The 21,318-nt window shown below is 33.4% G+C and overlaps 1 long non-coding RNA gene across 1 annotated transcript; it reads left to right on the forward strand.

The window, feature by feature from the left end:
* Positions 1-838: 838 nt before the first annotated feature.
* On the forward strand, positions 839-5,736 carry LOC137919466 (uncharacterized). The gene is made up of 3 exons (XR_011106733.1): positions 839-957; positions 1,584-1,712; positions 5,651-5,736. It is a non-coding gene; the product is annotated as an uncharacterized lncRNA (long non-coding RNA).
* The last annotated feature ends 15,582 nt before the right edge of the window (positions 5,737-21,318 follow it).

The following is a 21,318-nucleotide window of genomic DNA, read 5'->3' on the forward strand; positions in this document are numbered from 1 at the left end:
CGCATACTGTTAATTAAAATGATAAAAAAAAATACCATCAATGGCTTGAATTTACAGTACCCGGCGACGAATATTGCACATCGACTTTTGTGACTTCATATTTAAAGTGAACTGGTAAAGGCTTGGTAACCATGATTATTTTTAATTTAGGAAAATCTCTGCACCGTCTATCTACAGTACCCGGCGATGAATATTGCACATCGACCTTTCGTCCTCGTAGTGCACTCTCTCTGTGACGTTTTGTCAGTCGCTACATTTCGTGCGACAGAGATAACGCTCTACGAAGCAGAAATTAGCCGATTGTCTCTTTCCAAAGGTCGATGTGCAATATTTATCGACGGGTACTCTACTTATTATTAAACTTACTATCTCATTTATTAAAGACTACCGCTGTATACAGGGGATTCCCCTAATGGTCAGTTTCACATTTGATTTATCATTAAACACATGGGAGTGTATGGTACAAGACTAGTATAATCAGTGAGTTCAATTACGAGCAGAGAAAAACTTATGATAATTGACGTATTTTGAAATCAAATACTCGAAATACCACCCCTAGAACGCTCGTAAGTATATGTTTAGTTTAAATATATCATTAAAGAGAGCAATACTTTATTGTAGTTTCTATCAAATTTGAATTTGATACGATTTAAACGTACAAATAAATAATCTATCGAAATTTTCTGGGATTTAATTTAATTCATATTACAGAGAAATATGTACGAGTTACAGGCAAAGGTTATTGAATTAATATATTTATTAGAATGACGATCAGCGTTCAACTACAACCGCAAGCGACGAAGACGGCTCCGTAACTCCGAGGACAGTGCGCTTCGTAGAGAGGCCACAGGAGTCAAATGACGAGGAACCGGTCCTCAAAGATGAACCGGAACCGCAGCAAACTTCGGACAACGATACCAGCCCAGCTAAAGAGATCGCCACCACCACCACACACAGGTACATTCGATATACGTATTAACAAAATTTAAGTTATAAAATGAAAGAACAGGTAAGAACTATAAATTTATTTGGTCTTGATTTTTAAAAAAACATTTATTCCGATCGTAATATAGAAAATTATTTGTAACAAGAACTCTTTAACGGTTCCATAAATTCGATAAATCATTTGTAGATAATTTATTAGAGTAAATAAATGAAAATATTACGTGAAAAAGACATCACATTTCTTTCCGTCAATAAACCACAGACTAAATATTAATACACATGGTCTATATGTCAAACATTTGACACCAATTATGACATAAGCCGTGCTAGGATTATAATTAGTTAATAGCATTAATAAGACTTTCCTTGTGTAAAACCGAATTCTCGTTTTTGTAAGTAAACGTTGTTTACTAAGGTTTTAATTCAACAACTTAAGTGATCACTCTGAAACTTAAGAGGTTTTATTTATTATCTTTTTAATGCACTACCACAGGCCAGCAATCTTTGACAATACAATGTTAGGGTTGTCAGTACAAATTATACCATCTTGAAGCTTCGCTGCTGTGAAATAAATACATAATTTTAATAATCAAATCTACAATTTTTTTTAAATTGTTTTATATTTTTTTTCTGCATAGATTGGAAACACCATTGATTCTAACAATTCAAGCGCCGAAAACGAACTCCGCAGTCCAACAGCTGTTCAACAGCACCAGACCACCGCCACCTGCCATAGAACCTCATTTGATCACCTCTGAGACACTCAGGTAATGTACTAGAACATCAAACTTTGTAATCGAACATTTCGCAAGTCTTTTAGAGTCAGTGAAGACGAAGCAATAAAACTATAAAGTAATACAATGAAACAGTAAAAATAGCTAAGAGTAAAAGGTAGATAATAGAGCAGCAAGCGGTCGAAAGACAAAGGTCCAAGTCGAAGTACTCTTCAAGTGGCGACAATAGGTCAAGGGCAAATCAGGTGTGTTCACATTAAATAAAACTTTCCTCTGTTTTAGAAACTTAAGTCACTTGTTTTAAGTGTTTTATGACCGGTAACGTATATATATTCAGACAATATGTCGTATGTCTCTTAAAGCATCATAAAGAGTGTTTTAGAATTTCTCAAAGAGATCGATTAAAAAATGTGAAGACCAACAAAGGTGACCGAGTTAGTATAGATATGTTGAAATGGCACAGGGCTAGCTACACAGACTTTAAGATCCTTGAAAGGAGACCACAGACAGGTAAGCGCAGTGTACGACGTCCACTCGAAGCTGGACAGATGACTTAATTCAATTTCCTGGAATACACTGGATATCTCCCGATTCGAATCCAAAAGACGTAACCACGTGACATTATGTGAAAACGTTAATATACCTCAGTTCAACTTACCGGACCACCTCAAGAAAAAATCTACGACAGAATCTTTTGATGAGTTGGCCCGGCACATTGTCCTAAACGTCAAGGAATTTAACGGTCTGTAGCGCTTGGGCAGCGACCTGAAACAAAACAATGTACCAACTAATGTATAAATTTTAGCTGTATTTACCCATAAGTTAAATTATAAATGATGGTAAAACGCTGTCGTGTCTCGCAGCTGGAAGAAGAGAGATCCATATCAAATAGCGGCAACCTCTCCCAACGGTCTGCGTTTAGTAAAAGCGAAAAAAAATATTGCAAAAAAAAACACTGGCGATACAAATTTGAGTTAATATAAAAACCGCTCTTATCATCTATGCAGGAGGTCTATATTCAAAATTGGATGTTCTACGGCTGAAAAGATGATGAGATCTTCTGTGAGTGATATACCAAGCTAAGCCCCCAAGAGGTATCCCAGATACTAAAGAGCGTTCGACTACACAAGCTTGTTCTCCCGATAAAGTAAATAAAATAACGGATCGGGTTAAATCTCCCTAGGGAGTCTTCGAGGTTGGTTATTGCAAACAGGTTTAAGTTATTACCAATAAACATTGACTACTATTCGATTTAACCAATAAGGTTTAATTTAATAAAGAAAAAAAAACAATATAGAATCGTTCAAGGAGGTGCTGCACTGTGAAATTAGGCATCCTTACTCTGGGGACAATATTCCGAAACAAGGAAACACCCTGTACCTGACACACACCCAGGCCAATTAATTAGCCAAGACTGCGGATCAGAGGCAGGTTGACGAGGCTCAGGGGCAGAAGATTCAGGCGGTCATCGTTGTCCGCCGAATGACTGACACCCTCTAGCTGTATAACAGTGTCGATCACGCGGTGATAGCGATATCACGTCACACGAACTCGTGCGTGTATTTCGCGGATATATTCAAAATGCGATCGCAAGGTTCATCGATGCGGTGAATACGGCAACCACGGCACGGATACTGGCGCACAACCTGAGGATAGCAATGTGGAGTAAGGATGAAGTGGTCGCACAAACTGTAATGCTGAACATTGTGATCAAACTAACAAGACAGAAAACACCAATGATTAAAATAATAACAATTAGTTTACTAAATTTAGTTTAAAATATAATACTAAATTTAGTTTATGATTTAAGTAAGGAAATTGCTTAAAAGGCTAGAGTAACTTAGTTTAGTAAACACTATGACATGCGTGAACAAAAAAATACGGAAACATTAAATGTAATTGTGAAAACATAGACGCTGATGTCTGTAGAATATAGATTCAAAATTAAAAAAAAATATGTAATATAGTATGCAAACGTTAGAATAATACTCTTCAAGATCCAGGAAGACAGAAACTCAATATTTGTGATATATAATTATTTATTTTTTAGAGCACGTATAAACACTCATACTGGTTTTTAAAGAAAGCAAGATGTCGGTAAAACAGTACTATTTTTGTAAGGCTTGCTGACTAGCGCTATCTATTAGGCTTTAGAGGAAATGTAATAAAACAGTTCTATGCTAAACCGAGTATTTAAAAAGTTTAATAACCAAAATCCTGTATAAAAAAACTATTTTATAATGTGATGGATTTGTAAGTCACTTTTGAGTATTAACTACGAAATGTACCATAAAAAAAACAGCTAAGTTTTCTAAAATCAAGGCGCGTTAGGAACACTCGGAGTTTAAAGATGCTTTTATAGATGACTTCAATATAATTGTAGTTTCTATTAAATAAAGTTGAGAGACATGTATGTACAAATTGTCTGACTCTAAATCAGTGATTCCCAAAGTGGTTTATATCGACCCCTAGGGGTCTATGACAACCTGCAAGGGGTCTACGTCAGCGAAAACAATTTTGGGGGTCCATGAAATGAAATCAACAAATACATTGATAGTACCTATTTTCTTACATCATACTATCTTATAATATCAAAACATTTACATTAGATTACATTATTATAAATGTTTATAAAATTGTGTAAGTTGTAGGATGTTGGTATTCGCTTTGTGGTCGCAATACATTTTGAACATACACTAAACTTCACTACAGTTAGAAATTTACAGGAAATCAATATCAGGTAAGTAGGGGGTCTACCCAACACAGAAAACATGGCAAGGGGTCTACGACACAAAAAAGTTTGGGGAACTCTGCTCTAATTAAATAAAATGAAAAAATTAATAAACGTTGTCATTGACTCTGTAATGTAAGAACACATCTAGTTTGATATAAGTGAACATGGCCATTTATTTCCAAAATTCTTTTAAAAATACTGTTAGCGGTTAATGTTGTTGAGAATTTCTTTTTTTATTTAAACACCTTTAAACACCATCTTTTACCTTCTCCTTTTCTACCAATAAACTGCCACTGCAGATTTCTCCTAAAGATCTCCTAGATAACACAACAACTTATTTTATACTTTCCAATTTTTTTATATTTATCACAGATTTAAGTATTTATTTTGACTCGTCTTATACAATTTTTTGCATACTTATTCCTTTTAATCGTTGTTCATAATTGAAGCGAGGTTTCCTTTCTTCAATCTTTTGCTGCATTCAACTATGTATTACACTACACTGCTCACTAAACACTATTTTATCATACTCGGGTAGCCTATCTATCATTTACGTAGCCACCCGGTTTGGCATTAAATATATCAACGACATTATTCGCTGCCCGAATATAATAGTTATCGAAACGCAATTAGTAAAAAATTGTCATCATTTACTGAAAGCTTGCTATGGACTCTATAGGTCATGCACAAAGCAAAAATAACAGATTTGTTAGCAAGTAAGTGATCTAAGATGGATCTTTAACAGATAATATAACCAATTTGTTATAAAAAACTAGACTACATCGCCCTACCAGCAGTTCAATCCCGTTTTGGGGTCTCGTTCAGCCCCCATAGTGGACAAGGTCCTTATTTACATCTTTCAACCTTCTCAATATCTTTCACTCTTTCCTCTAATTTCATTTACAACATCTTTTATTTCTTTCCATACTTTTCTTTCATACATCGCCTCACTTCCTTCTCTTTCGTTTCAAGATTGTACAATTTTACATTTATTATTTTTACTTCTTTAGCTGTTTACCAAAATAACATCATGTTGACGTGAATGTTACGTACTATAATTATTTATTATTTATTTATTCATATAGTAATGTCGTGAGAAAACACTGAATACGGGCAGCGTAATACCAATAATCGTGGCGGTGTTTTTGTGAGGTTTATGTTTTGCAGGGGGCGTCTGGCATAATTATATAAATATTAATAAGTAGTATAAGTATTAATAATATAAACAATATAACAGGGCCTGGGACGCCGGTGCGAGGCCTAAGCCGGAAGACGCTGCAGTTCGTCGAGTTGCAGAGAGGAACGCGCTTCGGTGCTCACTACTGCGAAGTGAGGCGAGGAAAAAACAACAGGCGAAGGTACTCTAAAATTGTTTATAGCTTTGTAATACTTCCTCTATCGAGGCATACGTCGTTTTAGAAAAATAATGTACCTAACCAAGTAATACACCAAGAGGCATACAAAGTATTCATACCAATTTATTTTCCCTTTTATTAAAATCGTTTTTAAAAATGATAACAAAAAACATTGTGGACTTTTTACGGCTCAGGGCCGCGAATATGTACATACATGATAATATTTTACATATTTTCTACGTTTATAATAATTACAATAAATAGTTGACATCCATAGTGCATTTACAAGGTACTGTGAATAACTGGCTGTACCAAACTTTGAACTGCAAAAAGTCTCATGACGGAATAAGAGGGGAGGGGTTAAGGAAAAATATGTAATCCGTCATTTTGTATCGGCGGCTATCTTAAATTTACAATGTTATTGGTTTTATTATATTGTATTGTCATCTAAATTAAATGTGTGTACCAAATTTCGGTACACGGTGCACAATTTCGGGTCGAACTAAATAAAACTGTTTAATAACAAAAATTCAAAACGCATATTAAAATAAATTAATAATAAAAGTTTATTATGAAAGAAACGAATATTTAAATTACAAGATTCCTTGGCAGTGATGTCGCTTGATTGTTTTGATTTCATTTAGGCTATATATGATAAAATGCATATATATAAATCTTTATAAAAAGGTGTGTTGTTGTAGAGTTTCTTTCTGTTTCTTCTTCACAACTACATCTTGAAAAGAAGAGTTAGCGGATAAAAAATAATAAGTTAATGACCAGAACGAGTTCTGTTAAAAGTCTTTACAAATCTAGACTTGATTATAACCTTTTGGTTTAGATAAAGCCCAACTTGATTCTAGATTGTATCTTGGGTTCTTTGGTCAATTCTCTATTGACTTACGTAAGTGAAACAAAAAAACTAACTCGATGATATTTAAGAAAAGGACCAATATTTAGCCACTTCCGCAGGACAAAACGTAATGAGCCATAGGCTATTAAAGCGTGCGATGTAGATCTACATCACCATGCATTTAAGGGTTAAATATTTAATGAAATCAGGCGTTACCATGCGGAAGTTCATCCTAAACATGAAAAGGACCAATATTTAGCCACTTCCGCACATGCAATGGTAGTCGTGCAACAAAGTGCACCGCCGGCCAACCCGCTGATAAATGCGTATGCGGCAAACAATGCGAATTACACAACTGCCACCGGTAAATCACTCGTGAGTGGCGACTAGTGAGTGGGCGGTGCACTTTGTTGCACAACTACCACTGCATGTGCGGAAGTGGCTAAATATTGGTCCTTTTCTTACTATGGATAGACTTCCGCAAGGTAACGCCTGATTCCATTAAATACCGATGATATATAATATTTTCCGCAGTTATCAACCACTAAACAAACACAATTCAGTGAAGTGTAAAGTGAACGCGTTTCCTTTTACACCGTTACGTTTATGTTGTGTTGTTTATTTATATTTGGAATTTAATTAGGCAGCCGTTTGAAATTGGAATACTGGTGTATATAGCCAAAGTATAATTTAAAAACTTTTTTTAAATACACTACCAAAAAACCCCCGACCATTCGACAATTCGAAGTAATAAAAGTATTTTTTTATTACTTTAATATAGAACTCGCTGCTACAAATTCCATTGTTTAAAATTTAATATAGATAATATTTTACCTTTTTTTAATAAAAAGTAAAATCGAGCAGTGAAAAATATTTGAAAAATTAAAACATATTTTTTTAATTTAAATGAAAAGGTAGAGGTAATCCGAAGAATTGAAAATTCCGCTGTGAATGTTAACGCCACGTTACAAGCGTCCGGGTCAACAGATTCGTAAAGCTTCTGTTATTTTGTATTACTTGTTATGTTTAAAGAAACTTGTGAAATCTAGGGTTGAACATACTATTTACTTTTGAAAAATAATATAAGACGTACTATGAATATATATAATTTAATATGAACATTAAATCGACGATTATTAAATTGGCGAATATAAATCCGCTGGCTTGGTCACTTGGAGCGAATGAAATCGGATTGGAGCGTGAAGGTAGCGTACCTGGTAAAACCAAGGGGTCGAAGACCAGTGGGTAGACCCAGGTATCGCTGGATCGATCGCGTTGAGGCTGACTTGCGCGAATTGAATGTCAACCAATGGCAGACGATGGCGCAAGATAGAGGAAAGTGGAAGTCTCTCGCTTCGGAGGCCAAGACCCACTTTGGGTCACTGAGCTAGCGGAGTAGTAGTAGTATTAAATCGACAAGATGTCCTCAACTTCTTCTAGAATATTCTCCCAAAAGTCATTGAAGATTTTACAAACACGCCTTAAGCTGTTGGAACCGCCATTATTTTTTTAAACGTTTTGCAATTATGTTCGAAGTCTTATCATCCTCACTTTTTGTGAACTGTGAACTTTTTATGAGATCTATGACAAGTGACTAAACTAAGAATCGCGTGACACATCTTTATTTTGTCACACCCCTCGGAACGCTGTATTATTAAAATAAACAAAAACTTTATTTTAGCCTAATATTTATTTCACGATGTTTAAGTGACTAGATATACAAATAAGTAATATCTCCATCTTCTCCCTTCTATCAATCAACAAGACGTACGACATCCGTACTCGGTTGAAATTCTTTCAAACCGAACTAAGCGTTTTACTAATACTTTTATAGTGCGTACACGAGGAGTTGAACAATCTACCATTGTCATTGTTTCCTGATAATTACTACTTAGTTATCAAGACAAGAGTGAATTGGTTTCTAGGCATGGAGGTCAAATGATTCACCAATAAAGGATAAAAAGTGTTTTTTCTTTCCTTCTGTTAGCACATACGCTTTCTCACAAAGAGTTATACACTCTGATCTTCTGAAAGTTTTTTTTTAAAATAATTCAGATTTCTGTCGACAATTTTTAATTCATTTGCTGACGGTGCTATCTACAATGTAATCCAGAACGTTTGGTCCTGCCAACAAGCAACTGAAATCTACATATCCTATATATTAAAATACTATTGTTTCATCAAATTTCTATTGACAATTCAGTCTAATCATTGAAGACACTCTGCAATTTAATTGGACATTGGGACAAGGTACAATTTTTTTTTAATTTGTTCGTTAACTTAAATTGGATCCTTGATTTATCCTCGCAGACATTTTTTCCGACATATATCGATACAGAAACTCATCACTATAGAATTACATACATAGTTTCCTTAACGCATATGACGTATAAACTACAATAGGAAAAATTAAACTTAAAATTATTAAAAATTTACATTGCATGAAACCTTTTGTTTGATGAAGGAATAAGTTGGATGTTGTTTGCATAATTACGTCATATTATTAAGTAAAATGTGTACAAATTGCGTTGTATGATTTAAACAATTATTTAGTTTAGTTTTACGTTCTTTAGGTCTCGGAAAATGTACATCAGTGAATTGTTTTCACCACGAAGTTATGTCTGCGTTTTAAAATCACTATATTTCTCTTTCTTCTGTTCACCGTTGAGTTCTTCCTGAGAATTACTTTAAACTTCACAATCCACAGCAAAGTGCCAGTTTCAATGAGTGCTCGTTTACCGTTCGAGAAATAAATGTCGGAATGTTTCGCTTTTTCTTATCTAAGTGTTGAATTGTTTTATCAATGTAACTCAATTCGAACAACTTTTAAAATAAGATTGTTTAATGTAAACGATATTGTCTTTTTTTTTAACTGTACCGTGACTTTTCTTAATGCGTTTAAATATCGAATATATTTTTCTTTTTTCAAAAACATTTTGCCAGTTCATTCAGACAGTTATATTAGACAGTATATACTATTTTACTTATTTAAATTCTCCGCTACGTTTGATGTTTCTCATAACTTTAACATTTGCAGGGTATAAATGATCCGATTATCAAAAATTACTATATTAGATTCTCGCAGTTTGACAATAAATATAATTAGAAATACTATACATGAAACTAAATATATTTACAAAATACTGACGCGAAAAAAATCATAAATTACTAGCACGAATAAATTTAGCAGTACGTGACTCAAAAAAGAATTATAAATATCTAACTTGACTGAAAATTACTGACACAAAATAGAATTGGAAATAACTGACACAAAATGGATTATGCAATTTTTGATTATTGTTTCGACGGTATCACTCACACATTTAAACCAATTTTTGTGGTATAACCATATGGTTAAGTATGTGTATATATATATATATATATATATATATATATATATATATATATACACATATACTTAAATCTTTTTTTGTTATAAGAAGATGATAAATCCATATATTTTATAATTTTAATTCAATTTGCAACATTGAGGACGTTGATGACTCTGTTTGTATTAGAGAGATCAAATAGTAATTTAGTCGCTTTCTTGAGATAAATTCACACGACTACATTTTTAACAAGTTTTTATTTCTTTTCAACAACATATTCACCTTCGTTATCAACAACCTTTTGCCATTTAGTATACAAACTTTCTCTGCCGGAGCGGTAGAAATCAATAGGTTTTTCTGTAAAATATATCGAGATAGAATTTTGGACATCATCGAAATTTAAAAAAAATTTCCCATTAAGACAATGTTCCAGTAATGGGAGTAAATGGTAATCCGAGTACAGTACCTCTCACCTCAATTTGTTAATTTAATATAAGGACCGTTTTGCACAGGCATTGTTATATTGCAGAATAATTTCTTTTCTGTGGACAATTTTCAAATGCTTTTCAATCAAACACTGGTTCACTCGTTCCAAATATTCACAATAGACTAAAATCAAAGTAAACAACTCCGCGCGTATTCCACCAAACACACAGAAATGCCTTTTTGGAGTGTAAACCCGGCTTTGTAGTAGGCCGTGGTAATTCATTTCGGCTAAGCCACTGCCTTTTGCGTTTCGGATTATTGTACGGAACCGATTTTTCATCTCCGGTGATAAAACGATTTAAAATGTATCTGTACGGTGCCGTTGTAGCAACACTTTATACATGAGGGACTATTCTGTTCGGATAGATTATCACGTCAAACTCAATAATATACATTTTAACTATTTTACCTCGTTCAGTATTTTTCAACCTTTTTATGCCATGCCTGACCTTAGCCTTTTTTAAATTCTTACGCCCCCCTACGTAACAAAAATTTTTATATTAAAGCGAAATGGTTCAACTCGTGTCGAGTACACTTTCAAATTGCACCTTCCCGCCCCCCCGTAGGACGTGGGCCTGATTCTCAATATAATGATAAGCAACCGAAACAAAAAAATTATACATACATAACACCAAATAGAATTACAAGTTACTCAAATCAGATTATATCTACAGCAAGAGACAACGTCGCTCGCTGAACGTATACGACTACTCACCTGCGACGTGGAGGACGAGCCCGAAGATCGCTCGTCTCCAGCCAGCGCCAGCGTTGACAAGTTCTCCACCAGCAGCGACAAATCAAGTGACAAATCCTACGTCAGTGTCGACAAGAACAGCGAGAAAGCCTTCGGTAGTGCGTCCTCCAGTTCTTCATCATCTACCCTGTCTGCTCCGGTGCCACTTCGTCAGCAGCCACCGGACTTGGGAGACGTTCATCAAGAGCAACAAAAGGTAAGAATCATAAATCCAAATTTAATAACCAATTCTTTAACACTTCATGATAACATACCATTGCCTTTAAACTTTTTGTACCATTTTTCCAGGTATCAATGTGTTAATAAAACTTTTTAAAAATCATATGTAAGACAGTTAAGTTACAAATTTACTTAATTTTTAATTAATAATCCCCAAAATAACTGACAGCATGTAGTGGATAGGCAATAATCCACACCAATAACATACGACCTACGTTCATCAGGTCATGCCTTTGTGCGAGGTTCCTTGGTATATTTGTTCCCTTTGCATCCAATCGTCTCGTCGATGGCGCTTAATTAAGAATTTAAATTTCAAATTCGACCTTCGATAACTAGCTTTTCACAAAAGAATTTTAAAGTCCTTCATCGGTCTGCCCGCAAGCTTTGCCGAAGTTAAGATGACAATGAGATTAAAAACAAATAAGAGGTACAATAAGTAAAAATGTTAAAATTATTAAACCTTATATTATTAAATCTGCCACATAACGATATAGTTTAGAAGGCGATATCAGAAATATAAAAAAACAAAGATGACATTGAACCAAATAAAAAATAAATCTATAATGTATATATATATATATATATAAACATAATAATCAAATTGGGTCCCCTATATTGGCATCTTTTAACAGTTTAGGGTTCCACACGCGACCTAATCTTCGATATGACAATAACAAACAGGGATGGGTTTTATCGTGAACACTTTTAAAACAGTACTTTTTTATTAGGATCTATATATATTCCACAGACATTAGCGTTCATGCCTTTATTTTTACAATTACCTTCAATATTTCCGAAAAATTTTATGCTCGCGTTATTGTTTTGCTTTTTTTTTTAAACTTAGTTGAATTAGACTAATTATTATCACTTTTGTTAATTAATTGGTGTCCTGTTTGTTGTTAACGACACTAACAATTTCCAGTTTTAAAATTACGTTTCGTGCGACCATTTCCTCTGCAAAAAATTTATTTCCAAGTTTTTTTTTTATCACTTACAAAATCCTTCACACAACAATATGATTTTCTTTATACTGCCACCAAATTAGATTTTATTAAATAAGGTATAAAGGTTGCTAGATACACGTCGCTTTCGACTTTTATTGGAAATCTATTAGGGTGTCTATAACCAACTTTTTGATTGGCATTTATACATTCCACGTGTTTAAAGTGACAGAACGCAGGGGCGACTAGCTTTAAACATATTTTAAAGTAGAGAAGTTTGGTTCCCGAGGAAAAAACGATCTAGCTGCTATGTATGTACTATTTTAGAATAATAACTAGAGAATGTTTTATAGAATAATATAACTAACTCGGCGGATACACGTCAGCTCGGGTTAGTTCGTTGACAGACTATTTCTAACAATAGACAATAGATACTGAAGATTGATTAGTATGAAACAAACATAAATACATTTAAAAAACTTTTAAGATAAACGGTTTTTTGATACCCATATTGTGGTGGTTGTGGAAAAATATGTACCTAGTCCGCCATATTGGAACGGCGTCCATTTTGAATTTTTATTTTGACATAATCATCCTGTTTTACTACTGTAGCCCTTCTATTTGATACCCATATTAAGGGGGTTAAGGAAAAATATGTAATCCGCCATTTTGTATCGGCGGCCATCTTAGATTTATAATATTATTGATTTTATTATATTGTATTGTCATCTAAATTAAATGTGTGTACCAAATTTCAGATCAATCTGACAACGGTGCTTAAATTTCAATTTCTAATTTTGATCCAAAAAAACAAATTCCGTACGGGTCGAACTAAATAAAACCATTTAAAAATAGTCAGTAAATTTACAAATAGATATTATTTAGATATTTTTCCTGTTGGACTCTATCACAAATAAATACTGACATTAAAAATAAACAGAATAAGTAGAAAAAATAGTGTATAAGTCTAGTCAAGATAAATATTTAAATCTGTGATAAATCTAAACAAAATAGATAAGCAAAAATTAAATTATAAAGAAATGTAACGAAAGAATGAAACAAAAAATATTCAGTTGGAAAGGTGACAAAATTGAACTGATGAATGAAAGGATTAGAAAACAGGCATAGAACAATTTGAGAGGAATAAAATATGAATGAATAAATAACATATATGTAATATTAAATGGGGAAGAAGAAGCATATAGATCGTAGTCCAAAGATGCCCACTGCAAGGCATAGGGCCTCCCCAAAGATATATATGGGGGGATATACATATAAAAACCACATTTGACAGGTGAGTTGACGATCGCAGTGTAGTGTTAAGATATGCAAAGGACACTGCCGCCCATCCTCTGGAAACTTTATGAGTAGTAACAATCCTATGTAATTAATGCACAAAGTGTGAATTATATGACATTGTATCCCGGGAATCGAATTCGCGACAAATGTTTACATATGTTAGTAATATTGATACATTCTCGTGCTCTCTCGTATCTTTTAAAAAAACAATTTCGTTCGAAATTATTGAGTACATATACAAATATATAAACCATAGTCTTTGATCCCTGTCTAGTAATGTTTTTATTTGTTTTTTAATTGTTTGACTATAAATCATTATATGTTCTCAGTGAGATAGTTATAAGGTAACAACTGTAACTAATTTTATATTTCTAAGCTTCTAAGTTTGTGATTTCTTACTGCCTTTTGTTACTGTCTATCTCCAATAAAGTAAATAAAAATAATATCTCAGTCCTCCACCGCTAGTTTATATCTACTCAGACAAAACTTAATTTTATCGGATTATATCACGGTTTATTTCTATATATACGTATAAAAGTTTTAAAGTGATTAACGCATCAATCATTTGTCAGCACAAAACTTTTTACACGAATTCAATCACTATTTATAAAATGATCACTCTAAAATATTTGATATACAATTTAATTTCTCTATTGGAACTATAAAAGGCCAATAACTTCTAGCAGTACAAAATTTCCACTACAGATAGTAAACAATTACATATTGATTTAAAATTACATAGTTTGATTACGTACTTTATGTGGTAATTCGAATTTTAAAAATGTTTTTCCTTAGTGTATTATCATTACGTTGTTTAATATTTCTGAAACCTTAATGGTGTTTTGATACGATTTACAATTGACGGTAAATGTGCTATACATTCACTTCTTTAATATTTTTAAACGGTTTTATTTAATTCGACCCGTGCGGAATTTGTTTATTTGGTTCAAAATTAGAAATTGAAATTTAAGCACCTTCCCGTTGTCAGATTGATCTGAAATTTGATACACACATTTAATTTAGATGACAATACAATATAATAAAATCAATAACATAAAAAATAAATACATATTTTTCCTTAACCCCCTCAATATGGGTATCAAATGAAAGGGCTACACTAGTAAAACACGATGATTATATCAAAATTTAAAATTCAAGATGGACGCCGTTCCAATATGGCGGACTAGGTACATATTTTTCCACAACCACCACAATATGGGTATCAAAAAACCGTTTAACTTAAAAGTTTTTTAAATGTATTTATTTACACGTACAAACTAAGGTTTATCTAAAAGTTGAAGTGTCTATTTGTAATATACACGCTTTTTACTAAACACATAAATATAAGTGATCTTTCACTTTGATATAAAATTTATATATGTTATATAGGGAAACGTAAGAATTTTAGACGACTAAGATGGGGCATGGCAACATCAGGTTACTGGTTTTATATATACAAAAATATTACTAATGTAAGAAAATATTCTGAATAATTTCAATACGACTGAAACTTACTTTAGTATTGAAAATCAAATTGGAAACTAAATAAGAAACACGATTACTCGAGAGAGAGCATTAAAGTTTTTAATTGACAATTTACTTCATAGACTCGTTGAATGTTCAATCAAATATTTCATATTTAACTTTTTGTTTAAACGGATTTCGACAGAAATTTTTAATATTCACAAACGGAATATACTCCTTGTTTTTATTCGATGGACATCCACTAGGTATAGGCCTAGAAGATGCCTTACTATACCACTAAAATCCGAGTCGCTTATATATATGTATATATATAAGCGACTCGGATTGGAGAAAGAAATTGAACATAGCAAAGTGACTTTTAAAGTGACGTTAGTTAAATAGTAAAAGCGTGTTTTACTTTTATTTAAACTCTATTAAACATTAGCGTCCGTGATTTTATTTATAGCAATTACATTTATTAATTACCTTTTATGTTATTTTTCACAACTGTCACAGAATTGACTTATATTATTGCATAAGTTACTTAACACAGTAACTGCGGCACTGTTTGCACGCAAGTTTCAGCTAGTGCGTTATGAGGTCACTTAGACCACAAGAAAACTTTTTTCATCGCGACGTGAGGTCATATTTGCCCACAGACACTGTCGGTTTAAGTTAACTATCAGTCAATAACGAATTTAAATGTTATTGTTATTAATACATATAAGGAATAGTCATCTCTTTATAGTTTAAAGTAATCATTGAGATATTGCTGCTGCAGGCATGGTGAGATCGATAATTTTCTCTACGTACACGATGCAAGGTATGCGTAGATCAATATGACCGCGTGCAGAAGTAAACGTGTAAATAAAAGTAAAAAAAAATTCAAACGCGCCGCCTTTGTTTACCACAATCGCTGACAACTCAAACCGATCCTCTTCCCAACTTTGACATCGATTCAGTTTAAAAGTCTTGAGGGTAGATATAAATATATCAGGCGTCGCATATGACGTAGATTCGTTTTTATTTTATTAGCTGAAGCTATTCAAAATTACACTTACAAATAATCGGGCGGACGGCGCAGTGGGCAACGAGTGCACCCGATGCGTTGGGTCGGTGCGATCGCTGGTTCCAATCCCCAGCTACGAGCGACTCGAAATATGTTTAAATAAAGTGAAGTGGTGTGTGAAGTGCGGTGTAATGCGGTGAAAAGTGTTTAATGTGGTGGTGAAAGTGGTGAAATAAAATAAGTGAAAGTGTTTTTTTTTACGAGAATTAGTTTTTTTACGATTATTATCTATTTCTTTCTTGTGCATCACAGTGTTTACTAGTAATAGTAAACTAATATTTTTTGTGAATTATAATTTTATTTTTATAATTTAAAAAAAAATGTTTTTTAATTCGAGGTAATTGAATTATTGTTTCCGATTTTTTTTTAAAGTATTATAGTACATAATTGTGTATATAATTATAATACGAGCAGGTACACGATGCAGGTGTTGTAATTTTATCTGTCTGTTTGTTCGCGCTAAACTCTGTGACGGAACCAATTTTGACGGGACTTATACTACCAGGTAGCTTATGAAATAAGGAGTAGCTTAGGCGACTTATATTTTGAAAATATTCTAGAACAAAAAAAGTAAGTAATTTTTATATCTAATATTATTTTTATATAAAGTTAACTGTTGCAATATCTCTGGTCGGAGAAATGGTAACCCATTGTAATAGTGCGAACTGAAGTTTTTTTGTATATTAATTCTAATGTGTGTATATAGAGTGTTTTGTTTACAACATTTTTTTTGCGTTCACTGAACGCAGACAGTTGGAAGAAGGCTTTCGGCTTTCTCCTCCCAGCTGCGATTCACGACAGCGTTTCATTATTATATACAGCTTTTCTAACGGGTATATACAGTTAAAATCGATAGATATAAACATAAGTTTTAGACTTTTACTCAATCATATATATATATTTCTAGATTATTTTATATGAAGTCCCAATTGCTACAGACCTTTAAATGCCGTGAGGTTTAACCTGATAGTGTCGGAAGCGAATTTTTAAAATGATAAATGAAATATTATTGTTTTGATCCTTTTGTCTATAGTATATCTAAAACAAGGGATTTTAAACCGTATTTTCAAGGTGATTTGATATAATGTAGCCTGCTTAATTTAGTGCAGATCTGACGCGTATGTACCTGACGAGTTCGGACAAATATGTCCAAAGGCAATTTACAAGGAGACCACGGACCGTGTCCGAAGTCCATGTCCAACAGTGGGCATCTTACGGCTGAAATGACAATGAAGATGCGATTTATATGTAGGCACTATAGTCAAAACCTACTAGACTATCTAATCCATATACAAAAAGCGATGATTACATAACCTATATCCTTTACCAAAAATGCTTCGGTAAAATCCAACGCGTACGTAACACTTGTTACGAAAAACTTTGTAAACGTGCGTTCGTTTTTCTTTAGCGAAAACATTTTGTGCTATTTACCGGGTCCGTTTTCCCTGTACTAACAAAAACCCACGCATTTGTGGCCATGCGAAATATCTAATCGCATATCTTTGTCAATATCTCCAACCGTTACATTTACATCTCCGCAAAAACTATTTTTTTGGTTCAAAATTATCTCGTACAACATAATAATATTTGTTCTCTTTAAAATCATTTTTAACATTCATTATCTACATGAAGGATGAACATCCTGATATTGTACAAAAGACCATATAGCTGACAAGTTATATTTATATATTAACCGAAAGGTTGTCAAGTTGCAACCACGAACAGTTAGACGCGGCGTGGGCAAGCTCCTTACTATCTTTGGGGGAGGCCTATGCCCTACAGTGGGCAAAGAAGAAACCAAATGATATTTGACCAGATAAATGACCAAATTGACAATTTTTTCTGCGAATAAAATTCTAAAGTGACATATTTCTGACAAATCTAAACTTAAGGTGACGTTTCACTAATTATGTCGTATTTTAGCCAAAAGACAAAGGTCCTTTATATCATTTGACAGACAAACACATAGCCCAAGTGTACATTAAACCGACAGAAATAAGTCTAAGTTAAAATTAAGTCAACTACACAAGTCAATGGTGTCATTTGGACGACAGTTTTGTTAATAATATAAATTAAAATAAATTTAACGATTTATCCAAAATTAATTCAACCAAAGATTGTAAATTTTTAGTTAAATACAGATGATTTTTTTACATTGAAAGCCTAAAAGTTTTTTTTTTTTAAAAGACAATTCACTGACACATATCTATCTGCCAAAATGTTTTGGAAGTTACTTTTGAACTAAATAAACATCGCATTGGAGATATCAAGTTGACATTTAGCGATGTATTCTTTTAATAATACGATAGACGCCATCTGTAAGGAATAGATCTCATTCATGTAAAACTTATATTTATTTATTTTATTTGTCGTTTGTTGAATATCTGTACTTTTTTGCTATTATTTAGAAATAAATAAAAATGTTGACATTAAGGCAGCATTGTCTTTGAATATAAAAGAGACGTTAAAATGTTCCACGAAACAATACGGTAGAAATTTAATTAACAAACTATTGTATCGTAGAAAATAACCAGCATTAATATTGAATTAAAAATTAAATTCAATTCGTAAAGAGATACGAGTAGAATTAAAACGTACATGTTATTCAATTCTCAATAAACACAAAGCATTAATTTTAATCCGAAAGAAATGTATCATGACTTTTTATTTCTTTTGTAACGGAAGAAGAAAAAAAACATATATTTTCTGCTCCAACGAATGGCAGCCGTCTTTGTCCTCGAGCTTGCTTGGCCGAGCTGCTAACAATTTATGTGTTGCGTAACCTAGTTAGGTTTCCATTCTGTAAAGTAAACTATCGGGTATCCAAAGTAAAATTCGAATAACAATTTTAATAAAAAAATTATAGTATTCTATTCAAGAAAAATATTAAATGTTGTTTATTTTTGCTTAGAAAGCTAAATATTGTCAAGCACCTTTTATAAAACTGTATTTGTAAAGAGCAACTGGTGAGTTTCTCGCCGGCTTTCAGCAGAACTGCCTTCCGAGCCGGTGGTTGCTTCCTGTAGCGGCAACAATGCTGATATTTTATCTTGATCGACGATTCGAAAGTGCTTGTAATAGCCTTCTCATAATATTTTGATATTGAAAACTATTGTTTACATACGAAAGTAAAATTGAATAATGTATATGTCATATTTGTGGCGCTCAAATCGAGTTGGACACGGGTCTGGTTTAAGCACGGGGGATTGAACACCTGCACAGGTTTAAGCTCAAAGAGAATCTCTTATACATTTGTGATCTTTGTCCCGTGTTTGGACGACTCCGCCTAAATATCCAGGTTGAGATGTGCATGAAAGTGGAAGAAGAACGTGTCGCTTTCGTCATAAGTGACGACAAATATCGTCCTGCATTTCTAAGGTACTGCAGAGAAGTGGTGCTGCAGACTATTGCTAGGAATAAGAGCAAGTATTAAAATAAAAATGATAGAAATATTTACACACTCATTATAAGGTTTCTGCCCGAAATAAAACAGGGGGAATGAGTATAAAAATAAAAAACCTGATAAAAGCAATCGGTGGTCGTCACATCGAAGAAATGAGCAGAATTGGCTCCACTATCAAAGCTTTTTTATCAATATAAATATAAATTACTTTCTCATCAAATAGGAAAACATGTGAGCAAGTAATAAATATTACATCTTATTTAATTTTTGTATAAAGAGACTGCAATTTTAAAAGGCGGTGAATGATGTAATAATGTATCAGAAATAAAACAAAAATTTAATTCTTTATATGAAATTATATTTTTGCACCCATCTGATATTCGTTTGGCAATGGTAAACAAAATATAAACCATTTAAAACTGTCCAAACAGACGTAATGAATGAATGAAATATCAGATATTTCACAACCCGACGCGTATCGTTGACGCGTTCCGAAAAAAAAAAAAATGAACGCACAAACTAAAACTTCGCAACAAAAAGATATACGGCACACAAGCTACGCAATCCGCCATTTTGACAAATAAATTAATTTCAGCGAACGAAACTTGCGTGGACGGGTGTAACATGACCGCAGCGAACGCAGCGTAATCCCATAAGCCGCAGCTCGGCTCCAATTGCACCGATTGCTGATGTGAAGCGAAACATATTGGATTCAGTGTACCGCGTACCGGTGTACCGGCGCGAGGCCGACAAAACATACGTTTCTCAAACTGACATAAAACCTCTTCAGTAATTCGTTCAGTATTTGTTACGTTAGAAAATATAAAGATAATCTGTTTAATGAGTGCAAGCTTAAAAAGCGTGAATATAATTATACAATTTCTGCAAGTCCCAAAGGCTCAGATGGGCAGGCGACTTTGAAATACAGTAATACCCCGCTTTACGCGACCCCGTTATACGCGGTTTCACTATAACGCGAATTGCAAATTTCGCGCTCAAATGCCTCGTATTACGCGAAAGAGTGCGTATAAATATAATGTAGTCATCAACTTCTCTATGGTCGCGGGATCCCAATCCAATCAGTGTTGGGTGTTATGGACGTATTTTACAAGAACGTAAACAAAACGTTACCCAAAAGACAATAGATGTATTTTTCCGTAAAAAATAAGAGTATGTGTTGCATGAAGTGTTCCTAGAATTAAAGTGATTGATTAAAATGATTTGTATTTTTTGTAATAATTTTTGACTATGTTTAATCATAAACCTCGTTATACGCGAATTTCAGTTAACGCGATTTTTTTGGAACGTATCCCTCGCATAAAGCGGGGTATTACTGTAATGATCAACACGATGGCTGTTAATACCATCTCCAAGCGGATCTCGCAACGAAAAAGACTCTGAGAAAGACACAGGATGGTGGCTGAAATGAGAAATATCTCAGGAGTATCGTAAGGAAGACAACTTGACAAAGAACTGCGAAAGATAAAAAGAGTAGTATAGATAGAGACAGAAAAAGAGTAAGATAGAAAGGTAGTAGGTGATGGAGTGACATTCCCCAAATAACAATTAGAGATACCAAACAGTAGCGTTTTTACTAATATACATAATTAATAGATTCCTCATTTTGTGTTCTTTTGAAAATAATTTAAGTCCATAGTATGGTTGTTAAGCAAAATCAAGAAATAAGGTATGTTCACGTAAACGTCCAAATGCTGAATCTATAAAGACGAAACCAT

Source organism: Battus philenor, unplaced genomic scaffold, assembly GCF_028537555.1.
Source record: "Battus philenor isolate CCGP_79_NKW_IND1 unplaced genomic scaffold, ilBatPhil1.0.hap1 SCAF_1, whole genome shotgun sequence".
Lineage (NCBI taxonomy): Eukaryota > Metazoa > Arthropoda > Insecta > Lepidoptera > Papilionidae > Battus > Battus philenor.